Below are 13,058 nucleotides of genomic sequence, written 5' to 3' on the forward strand. Positions count from 1 at the left end.
TGAAAAATATATATTGGGCTACATTGGGCTATATATATGTTAGAGCCCAAATGTAGCCCAATGTAGCCCAATGTAGCCCAATGTAGCCCAAAGATGGCCACCAGAGACAAAACAAACCAAATGTAGCCCAAATATCAGCCAGATGTAGCCCAACTATAGCCCAGTGACAGAATGTCCCAGAGTGTTCTAAAGAACAACTAGAGCGCTAACAGTCTTACTTATGACAAAAGTATGGCACACCTGAAGTCATCTTGATTGGAATAAAGAGTTAACACTTAAAACATTTAATTTGCAAAGGAACAAAATGAGGGGGTTCATTTTGCCATAGAAATTATGATTAGTGCTGAAAAAAGAAAAATTCGGGCACATTTTGAGTGACTTCTCAAATCCTCTTATATTTCATTAAAAAAATTCTGATATGCAGTCTCCCAAGATGGCCACCAGAGACAAAAGAGCCCAAATGTAGCCCAAATATCAGCCAGATGTAGCCCAACTATAGCACAGTGACAGAATGTCCCAGAGTGTTCTAAAGAACAACTAGAACGCTAACAGTCTTACTTATGACAAAAGTATGGCACACCTGAAGTCATCTTGATTGGAATAAAGTGGTAACACTTAATACATTCAATTTGAAAAGGAACAAAATGAGGGGTTTCATTTTTCCATAGAAATGTTATATATATATATATATATATATATATATATATATATATATATATATATATATATATATATATATATATATATATATATATATATATATATATATATATATATATATATATTACCTACTGGCGGTCGCCAGTAGGTATATATAGTTAGGATTTTTTTGAATAGGGATTTCTGAAAATTCTATGTTGAATAACTTTGGCGTTGATGGACGGAATTGGCTGAAATGTTCAGGAAAATGGCACATTTTGTTTCTGAGCGTCCCCTGAAAGTGTGGGGGGGTTTCGTCAAGCGGGGGCCGAGAAAAAAGGGGGAGCCCAAAACGTGTTTTTATCATTGAGTTTTCCATAGGGCGGTTGGACTCACTTTTAGCTCGAACGGCTGAATGGATTTCTATGAAACTTGGCAAAATTGTAGAGACTGTTTGCCCGATGTGCCTTTGCTAGGTCTCAAGATATGTGCTCCAGTGGATTTTGAGAAATTAACGTTCAAAAAAATATATATATCTGTGACAGCGTCCCAGTTAGCGCCCCGGTTCGCGTACCAGACGCGTAACGGAACTTCGCGAGGAGAAGCGGATTGGCTCTCCGGTGACTGTCAAAATTCTAAACAGTCCGGAGCGGCCGCCATCTTGTCTCTCAGTAGGATCGAGAGACAAGAGGTGGAAATAAACGAAGGGGGAAATGAATGAAAGGGGGCAAGGTAGACCCATCCTGACCCCCTAGGATTGATGTGGGGGTTATTAAAGGGCCCCGCGGGGCAAAAAAATCAAATAATTTTTTTTTTGATTTTTCGCGGTGGAAGCGCTAACCGGTACGCGAACCGGGTAGCTCACCGGTAGCGTAACGGGAGTCCGCCATCTTGTGTTTCGGACGAATTTAGTCACAAGATGGAGGATAAACAATGTTGGGAATGGGTATAAGGGGGCACGGGAGACATATCCTGACCCCCTAGGTTTTCTGAGGGTGGCTGAGGAGGCCCATATATGTAAAAAAACAAACCTTTTTTTTTCAAATTTTCACACGGTTAGCGCCCGGTCCGCGCACCAGGTAGCGTTCCGGAAAGCGTAACAAGGGGAAAACCAAGGGAAATATTAAAATAATATTTTAGAGTGCTTTGAGGTAGGGTAGCTCTGAATAGAGCTGTTGTGTTGTGTGGGTGATGTAAGTACCAACATGTAGGTACCAATGAAGAGTCTAAAATTCAATGTACACCGTCTCCTCTGTAGATATTTTGTATGTTCTAATATGGGTTATTTAAATGTAAATATGTGGAAAAGCACTTCATGCTTTAAAGCAATTGTATTTTTGAACTGATTGTTCTTTCCTCTTAGTCCTCCTCTTTGTTTTTTTTCCCCACACTCTTCTTCAGCATGATAGTTGATAAATTCGTTCCCTCAAAAAATGTATATACAGAAAAAAATTATATTAAATACATATAAAATATATTTTTCCTTTAAAAGAAGAATACATTTTACAGCTTTTGATATTTGCTATTAAAAAACCATTGAAATTCACTGAAAAAACCATAGGTTATAGACCATATATAGTTAGGAATTAGCATTTACAAAACCTTGAAAATTCACTGAAAAAACCATAGGTTATAGACCATATATAGTTAGGAATTAGCATTTACAAAACCTTATTTTACTCACACAAAACCATTGAAATTCGCATATATAGTTAGTTGCACTAACTATATATCGCGCACCCGCAATCCACTGCTGATCATGTCACATATTACATCATTCATGACATGGTCAGTGACATCACTGATGACATCACTGATGACATCTCAAATGACATCACTGATGACATCACTGATGACAACATCCAGTGACTGTATGTTTCTGTAAAGTTAAAATATGTCTTACATATTGAAGAATGAATGGATGTATAAGTGTCTGGATGAAGGATTTAGTAGGTGCATGACTGACTGTATGAGTGAGTGATTAAATGTGTCTCACTGAGTGCATGGGTTAGTGACTAAACTGTCTTAATTTGTGCATCATTATGTCTGTTGTTCTGTAAACTGCTGCATGTGTTGATCAGTAGCTATATGAGTAACTATATGGGTTATTGATTGGTTGTCCAAGTATTTGTATGGGAGACTGAGTGTGTGTGTGGGTGGCTGGGAGGTGTATGACTCTGTGCATAGATGTGTGAGCAGTTGATTCACTAGATGTATGGGTTCAAAAGTGCATGTGGAAACAGCTGTATGGGCGGTTGACTGTGTGCATGAGTGTATTGGTGAGTGAATGGATATCTCAGTGCTACATGTCAAAGTAAGTACATATGTAACACACAGTAAATGTGAGAGTTGACATATATAAATAACTGTGCATAAGAGCCAGTGAATGTGTGAGTGGCTGTATGGATCATTGTGAACTTGTATCAGGGATTGTATAAGAGAGTAAATATGTGTTAGTATATGTTTGAATAAGTAAGGTGTGTATAACTGTATAGTTGAGGAAATGGAGGTGTGATTGATTCTTTGCATGACTGACTAGGTGTGTGAGTAACTCCATGGATGAGTGACAGTCTGTGAGTGTCTGTTTACACTGGGTTATATTAGAGTCTGAAGAGGTTCATCGTATTATCACATGAATGATGTTATCAGTGATGTGATCAGTAATGTCAAATGAGATGTCATCAGTGATGTCATCAGTGATGTCATTTGAGATGTCATCAGTGATGTCATCAGTGATGTCATCAGTGATGTCATTTGAGATGTCATCAGTGATGTCATCAGTGATGTCATTTGAGATGTCATCAGTGATGTCACTGACCATGTCATGAATGATGTAATATGTGACATGATCAGCAGTGGATTGCGGGTGCGCGATATATAGTTAGTGCAACTAACTATATATGCGAATTTCAATGGTTTTGTGTGAGTAAAATAAGGTTTTGTAAATGCTAATTCCTAACTATATATGGTCTATAACCTATGGTTTTTTCAGTGAATATATATATATATATATATATATATATATATATATATTCACTGAAAAAACCATAGGTTATAGACCATATATAGTTAGGAATTAGCATTTACAAAACCTTGAAAATTCACTGAAAAAACCATAGGTTATACACCATATATAGTTAGGAATTAGCATTTAAAAAACCTTATTTTACTCACACAAAACCATTGAAATTCCATATATAGTTAGTTGTACTAACTATATATCGCGCACCCGCAATCCACTGCTGATGATGTCACATATTACATCATTCATGACATGGTCAGTGACATCACTGATGACATCACTGATGACATCTCAAATGACATCACTGATGACATCACTGATGACATCTCAAATGACATCACTGATGACATCACTGATGACGTCATCCAGTGACTGTATAATTCTGTAAAGTTAAAATATGTCTTACATATTTAAGAATGAGTGGATGTATAAATGTCTGGATGAAGGATTTAGTAGGTGCATGACTGACTGTATGAGTGAGTGGTTAAATGTGTCTCACTGAGTGCATGGGTTAGTGACTAAACTGTCTCCATTTGTGCATCATTATGTCTGTTGTTCTATAAACTGCTGCATGTGTTGATCATTAGCTATATGATTAACTATATGCGTTATTGATTGGTTGCCTACGTATTTGTATGGGAGACTGAGAGTGTGTATGGGTGGCTGGGAGGTGTATGACTCTGTGCATAGATGTGTGAGCAGTTGATTCACTAGATGTATGGGTTCAAAAGTGCATGTGGAAACAGCTGTATGGGCGGTTGACTGTGTGCATGAGTGTATTGCTGAGTGAATGGATATCTCAGTGCTACATGTAAAAGTAAGTACATATGTAAAACACAGTACATGTGAGAGTTGACATATATAAATAACTGTGCATAAGAGCCAGTGAATGTGTGAGTGGCTGTATGGATCATTGTGAACTTGTATCAGGGATTGTATAAGAGAGTAAATATGTGTTAGTATATGTTTGAATAAGTAAGGTGTGTATAACTGTATAGTTGAGAAAATGGATGTGTGATTGATTCTTTGCATGACTGACTAGGTGTGTGTGTAACTCTATGGATGAGTGACAGTCTGTGAGTGTCTGTTTACACTTACTGTATCTAAGGTTATATTAGAGTCTGAAGAGCTTCATCGTATTATCACATGAATGATGTCATCAGTGATGTCATCAGTAATGTCAAATGAGATGTCATCAGTGATGTCATCAGTGATGTCATTTGAGATGTCATCAGTGATGTCATCAGTGATGTCATTTGAGATGTCATCAGTGATGTCATCAGTGATGTCACTGACCATGTCATGAATGATGTAATATGTGACATCATCAGCAGTGGATTGCGGGTGCGCGATATATAGTTAGTACAACTAACTATATATGGAATTTCAATGGTTTTGTGTGAGTAAAATAAGGTTTTTTAAATGCTAATTCCTAACTATATATGGTCTATAACCTATGGTTTTTTCAGTGAATTTTCAAGGTTTTGTAAATGCTAATTCCTAACTATATATGGTCTATAACCTATGGTTTTTTCAGTGAATTTCATTGGTTTTTTAAAAGCTAATATCTACAGCTGTAAAATGTATTCTTCTTTAAATCCAAAAATATATTTTATATGTTTATTAATAAATTTTTTTAAATATTTTTTTTGTTTCGCTCCCGGTCCGCTAACCGGGAAGCTTCCCGTTAGCTCAATTCGATTCCGCGATCCGGTCCGCGAACCGGTAACAAATCAACATAGTGACGGTATCGCGTTGCCGCGTAATGCGTCTTATGACGTACTGCGTTAGCGCACCCGGAAGTGCCCCGGGGCGCGGACCGAGGCGCGAAACGCAACTCCCCGGAAGCGATCCGCGGCGCGAAAGCGCGACGTATCGCGTTGCCGCGAAATGCGTCTTGTGACGTATTGCGTTAGCGCACCCGGAAGTGTCCCGGGGCGCGGACCGAGGCGCGAAGCGCAGCGAACCGGAAGCTAACCGGGGAGCGTTCCGCAGCGCGTAACATGAGCGTTAGAGGTCATGTGACTTGTTAATAAAGCTTTTCATTGGTTCATTTCACTTTTAGTTTCATAATTATGGAAGGCTAGGTCAGGTGACCTAAAAATAACACTTTTCATTGGTTGAGAAGTATTGTTTTTTCCAAATGATGAAAACCACTCCTTCTTTCCTCACTCTGACTTTCATTATTGTGAGAGGAAGACCTATTTTGCTTCTTGGAAGACCTATTTTGATTGTATGAAAATGGCTTCACTGATTGCTTCAGCTGGTGCACCCCCACCACCACCTCCACCTCCTCATGGGAAGAGAGGACCACCTCCCCAGGTGGTTACCAACACTGAGGAGGAAGATGAAGAGATGGATGAGGAGGGAGAACAACCACAATTCCTGGAAGAGTTGCCCCGGGTTTCAAGAAAGAAACCCAGTTTCATCTGGCAGTTTTTTTCCATCCCTCGTGGCCAAAAAAAGGTCAATGCCAGGTACGCAACATGCCTCATATGCAAGGAACAATTGTCCAGAGGGACGGACAAAAAATACAGCTATGGTAATCATACCATGCATAGGCATATGATGAGGAAACATCCCCTAAATTACAGCCGGGCGGAATTAAGGGATATGATGGACAATCCTCGACCAACTCCTGTGGCGAGACCAACAACATCGGTTTCTTTATCACCAGAGGAGGCACGGGAAACTGTGCCAAATATCCAACCTAATTTTGGCAATATGATACATTTATGTATGCGCTGTCGTGCATTATTAGCTTGTGGCAACATGAGCATCAATGCACTGAACCTGGCGTATGAACACCATGATTGCCCTAACCGCCCCCAGTAATTTTTTTTTGCTCCTGTTGAGCCCTTTTCAACGCCTGTTTTTTGTTGTTTCCCCCCCCCCCAAAAAAACCAAAAAAAATATAAAATCGTTCAAAAAATACAAAAAAAACAAAAAATGTTCAAAAAATACAAAAAAAATATAAAACAACAAAAATATTAAAAAAAAAGTTCTTTTCAGAACTACCTTCCCTTTCCAAAAAAATTGCTACAATGTTTAGCACTCTGGCAAGCTCTCTTTCTTTTGGTTCGCTCCCGGGTTAGCTTCCCGGTACGCGGACCGGGAGCTAACCCAAAAAAAATTAAAAAAAAAAAAAAAGTGTAAGTATAAGGAAAGTAAACAGAGAGTGATGTTTCAAGAAAGACAGCTATAGGGAGTAAAGAAGAGATACTGTTTAATAGATCTATTTACCAAAGAACAGACAGAAGAGGGTATAATTGTGAAAAACAAAATAGATAACGAAGTGAAAGAAAAACAAGCATTGGCATAGCCAATAGGTATCGACTTTGGGACCTTCTAAGTATTTAGTTATGCAGCATAATATCCTTGGTGCAGCAACATCAACTGTTGCATGGCTAAACACGTATAAGGTCCCAAAGGCGAGACCTATTGTCTATGCCAATGCTTGTTTCTTAAGTAGAATTGCAATACGTCTGGCTCTTCCATGTGAAAAGATCTTATCTTGTGCTCTAAAGATTGCTAAAGTCTCGACAGAGAACAGGCTAGATTGTAAGTAGGGTAAATTGCGCTTGGTGATCTGTTTGAGGGAGCGTCTGCTTTGCCTGGTGTCTTTGGAGAGCAATTTTGATTGTTATACTGGACAATATAGCCCTAATGTAAATAACATAGGGGCATATTATCAACATAGGCAATAAAAGTTTTGCAGCTTTTATCGGCAGAAATGTGTCGCTAAAGCTGCTTTTGCGGCAGAAAACTGCCGCTAAAGCCGCTTTTGCACCAGTTTTCTGCCAATAAAAAGAGCAATAATTTTATTGGCTGCATTCATAATATGCCCCTTAGTGTGCTTCAACTACACAGAGAAAGCATTATGAACAAATAGTGACACAGTGATCAGTCAAAGACACTAAGAGTAATAGAGACGGAGTGAGTGAACAAGAGTGAGGAACTATGAGAAGAGAGGGACTGAGAAAAAGAGTGGAAGGAGTTGAGTAAGTAGGTAATAGAGAAAGGAATGAGGGAAGTAGCAAAGGCAGGAGACTGAGGATTAAAGAAATGAAGCAGTGGAACTAATAGTAGTTCAATGTGATAGAAATGTAACGAAAAGAGTACAAAATATTTACCTTATAATTGTCATTAAATTCCTCATTTTTTATTTTTATACTTTCAATCTGTGAAAGAGAGAACAAACATTTGAAAAATATAAAAACATGTATTAAAAAATTACAAAAGACAAGGGCAAAGATTGAAGGACAAACAGTTTTTCAATAACTTTGACACTTACAGAAGCTACACAGTCCTAAAGATATAGGGGCAGATTTATGAGGCCCTTGCGCCACGTTTACGCCGCTGTTGCGTCATGCAAGGCGGCGTAAACGTGGCGCATCCCTACGAACGATTTACAACGTGACGCATCTAGGCAGATGCGTCACGTTGTAAAGCCCTGCGCCGCTTGTGGGCGTTCCGGCGCAGGGTGGGCGTTCCTGGGGCAGGTGCGCCTCGCAAAAGTGGCTGAGTGAAATCTATAAGATTTCACTCAGTCACTTTCAGGCCAATGCTGCATCAAAAGCCTGCGCCTGCTTGAAGCAGGCGTAAGTCTTGACGCAGCATTGTTAAGATGGGGCACCCCCGAGCCTTGCTGGAGCTGCGTCGCGCTTGCGACGCAACTCCAGCAATGCGCCACCTTAACGGCACAGATGCGTCACGCATCTGTGCTGTTTTTGCCCCATGGTGCGCCGCATTGTAAATGCGGCGCACCATGGGTGGCGGACCTGTGGCGCACTGTGGCGCACATTAACTGGCGCATCCCTGGGGATGCGCCAGTTAACATAAATCTGCCCCATACATTTTAAACTAACAGTATCTTGATGCAGATGAAGTGAGGCCTATCTTAAAACATGGTGCATCTTTTGCATTGCTGTTGTCTCAGAAAAGTGTCGCAAGACACTAAAATTTAAAATAATTGCTTCAGGATGCCAATAAGATGTCTACTATCCAGAGTTTTGTTTCAGGTGAGGCCTACTCAGGGTTGCAGATATAATTTCGAGTTGTTGAAGAGAATAGAGGACATAATACATGTGAAGGTCTACCAATGAAGTGAGTCATGTCCACTGCAATCTTCAACAAAGTCCAAACCTCCTATGTTTCCCTGGACAGACCTAAACTTGATCTGCACAATGTGATTCGTAATGATAGGAAACACAGGTGATGTAATTGAAATACATGCAATTTATTTTGCTCATTTCACAATCACATCACTTATGTTTCCTTTGCTTAGGTATCTCATTGTGCAGATGTAGTCTAGCATATGAAAGAATACGCAGAAGTGCAGCACTGCATGCAACAACTTTGACACTTACAGAAGCCTCACCTTCTCCATGCCTCCTACACAGTTCTACATATACATCATAAATGCAAACAGTACAGAATTAATTATACATGTTAAATGGTTTATTTTTGCTGTTCTCAGAATGTATCAAAATTCACTAAAAACAGTGACTTGAAGGTATTCATCATGTAACAGCGGGGAAAAAAAAACACAATCAAAATGATTGTGTTTAAAAAACCCATACAACATCAGAAATCAAAAATCAGAACTCCTTAAAGTTAACTTACTTTCCATGACGTCCAAGGATGTCCTATGAATAGCTTACACTCTTTTGTGCTGTTATTACTTTCAGCCCGCCACTTTCTGAAAGAAAATCTCCATCGTTTTTAAAAACATGTTACATACAATAAATGACTTCTTGCTCTCTACCACAAGATTCCACAAGGCCAAATCTTGTCAGAGCCATGTATAACTCTTGGATTTCTTGTTAGCCAATCCCATCATTTGGCATTCCCGCAACTTTCAGAATTAAAATGTTGAAGATCATTTTCACAATCCTGGAATAGTAATATCTTCCCCTTCTTGCTCAGTCATGTTCTACATTTCCTATGACACTGATACTGCTTAATATGAAGCAGACTTACACTACCTCTATGACTACAACAATTATTTAATTCTCTACATCACTTTTAATCACAAAGCAATGTAAAACAGTAGACAGCATTGCAGACTTACATTCCCTCTACTCCATGTTTTGATTGGCTGCTTCAATTAGCTTATAAAAAGAAACAGTTTTTCTGAACTCATTCAAAGTGCACATATATGTCCATGATGTCCAGTCCTATGATTAGAAGTTGTGTCTCTGAACTACACTTATCCTCAAGGCCAAATTGTGTAGGAGCCATTAGAACTTCTTGAAATTCCACAGAGCACATCCCGAGATTATTTCCCTAAAATTTTGGTTTTAAAAACACCAGGTAAGAGTTTTTAAGGTCATACGGCAATTTTTTTTTGAAAATTAAAACAGAATCATTGCAGAATGACCAGCCATTTCTAGACTTTAAATAAGCTGTGTAATGTCCTGATGATATTGAAGGGCCGTCATGATATATAATTGCTGTAGTTACAAAAGTCCTTCCTGATATTGACAACTGCGAAGCTACAAATTTTTTTATTAAAGTTGTCAATTTTGTTCCATCAGGCCTACATCGTTGGAACATTAAAATGACATACTGGCCATATGTTCGTATAAATAATGTGGACATCATTTCAGATTTACATTGGCTACACTCCATGTTGTGATTAGCAGCTTTTACTAGCTTATTAAAGGAGACTGATTTACTGTCTGGCAAAGTTAAATATATAAATCTTTCTGAGTCTACACTAGTAGTACTTGATATCATACAGTTCTCGCAGTCATGCTGCCATTGATAAGAAAGCCCAAACAGCTGATCTACATCTACACCTTCAGCATGTAATACATCAAGCATATACATTAAAAACTCCTGACAATCTTGCTGAATATTTTGAGAGAATTGTGTTTGGCCTGAACATCTGTCTAACAGATTTCGAATTTCAGACACACTTTCTATGTTTCTTCTATCAGTGGTACATTTCTCTAACACAGAATTTAACAAACCGCAAAATCTTTGATCAGAATTGACCACAATCTCTTCTTTTACATTTTTTAGAGAAAACAAAACATTAATTACTACATTAGCATAGCAGTTGACACCAGAACTGTTTTCAAACTGAAAACCAACAACATCTTCAACAGAATCCTTTTTGTTTCTGCTTGTAATTTTAGGTTCATTCACTTTTTGTCTTTTTGCTATAACCTCCCCAGTATTGTTCTCATTTCTTCGTTTCCGGCCTACCAGACGTTTCTCAAACAAAGGAAACTGAGGCAAATGTGGCGCATACTCTCTTCTTAACCTATTGTATTCCTTAACACAATCTAGATCTGCACAAATGTTTGTGACATCACACTCAATCAAGTACAATCCCGATAAAGTTCTAACTCGTGACAATGCCACATATGCCATACCCTCCTTGAACACAGAACTGCCAATATTCACCAATGCACTGTCTACACTTAAACCTTGCGATTTATGGATTGTCACCGCATATGCCAAGCAAACAGGAAACTGCTTACGGCGAACATATAAGTCTTTTACAAGCAAAAATCTAGCAGAACAACGAGCAATTAGCTGTACTTCCTCAATGCCATCAAATTTAATTTTTAAAAATTCAATTCCATCTCTATTTCTGTATTTCACAAAATCAACAACATTACCCATTGATCCATTTACCAGACCTCTTTCAACATGTAAATTCCTTCTTAAAATTATACGGCAGTTCAAGCACACATTCAGAGTCTTTTCAAAACCTGCAGTTTTAGATATACTCTTCTCTAATGAATCCAATTTTGTTTTCAGATTCTCAGACAAAATAATTGTTGATCCCATATGCTCTACTCTATCAATAGCTTCCAGTTTCACAATCTCTTGCTTTTCTAAATGCAACATTTTGTTGTTAAATTTGGCACATTCTGCAAGAGTTGGCATCAAACATATTCCAGATTTCTTTTCAGTAATTTTCTGAAAAATATTCTCAGGCACAACATCTTGTTCTGGATATAAATTTGACAGTAATCGTGCATGTAAAGCTTCTTTCCCATGCTCGGTCACTTTTCCAATTCTAACATCTTGTAGAATAGTCTTGTAAACTTCATCCTTCGCCTGACGCATATTTTCATGCAGTTCAGCATAATTGAAGTTTAACCATATATTGACGTTGCCAATGCTGCCTAGGCACTTCCTGGTATCTTCATGCGTGAGCATTTTGAACACAGGTTGCCCTTTCACTGGTGTCAGCTGCAAAAGATCTCCGAAAACAATGATGTGTTTGCCACCAAATAACACATCATACTCTGTTTTGAGAACTTCTTGCATCCTCAAATGCACAAAGGCAAGCATGACATTGGAAACCATGCTTACTTCGTCAATGATAAGAAGTTTCATTTTCCTCAAGATTCTTGAAACTTCAAAACAAGCATCTCCAGATAGCTTGTGATATTCTAATTTGTTGTCATGCTCCACTGGCAGCATCAGTAAACGATGTAAAGTAATCCCTTTAATATTATGTGCTGCCAGTCCAGTTGGAGCAGTGACAACACAAGACAGCGATGACTCTGTCTTTTCCTGCAAATAGCATGAAATTGCTTTAATAAGGAAACTTTTTCCAGTTCCCGCTTCTCCACTCACGTACAGTCGGACAGGCTTCAACGACGTACATGAGCACTCTTTCTTATCATGACTTAATCCATGATCAATTTGCATGGTAACTTCGTCATATATTTCCCTCTGCTCAACGTTGAGTTGCCTTTCCAACTCTTCTAAGTTAACCGCATCCTCTTGAGCATGTGCCATGGCTCTTTCCACTTCATTCATAGCAGTGGCAGCTTCATTTTCGATAAGAGGTCCTCCTAGTGGATCCTGACTCAATGAAGCAGAACTCTGACTATCCTGAGAACTGTCTCTGGCAATCTCGGCTGCAATTGTTGCTTCCTGCTCAATTTCCGCATTCAACATTTCTACATATTTGGGAAAAGCAGGACATTCTATGGTCTCCTTGGCGGCATTGAAAGAGTCTTCGTAACAGAGGAAATCTCCAAGCAGTTCCTCTTCTGCACGCCAAGGCTTGAAAAGTTGCAAAAGTGCTAAATAGAAAAACCCCTTTTTTTCAGGAGATTCGCCACTCAATTTTCGATGGTTTATCAAGTGGCATTTTCTTTGCTTGACCAGACATCCCTCACTTCCTATTACAGCATACACTCCTTTCTCAGTATCTTCTTTGATGTTCCTCTTGAATATGTAATTTTGCAGAACCTCATACAGACAAACATTCTCGAGGTGACTGCTTCGATTTGGATAATATGTATCCAACATGTTTGTCTTCAAAATGTCGGTACTGTTTGGCTCCTTTTCCGCCAAATACTCAATTTCCCGCACAGGTTTGAGAACTCGATTACGCGTTGCAGCAAGACCAAGACTCGCC

Source organism: Lissotriton helveticus, chromosome 12, assembly GCF_964261635.1.
Source record: "Lissotriton helveticus chromosome 12, aLisHel1.1, whole genome shotgun sequence".
Taxonomy (NCBI): Eukaryota; Metazoa; Chordata; class Amphibia; order Caudata; family Salamandridae; genus Lissotriton; species Lissotriton helveticus.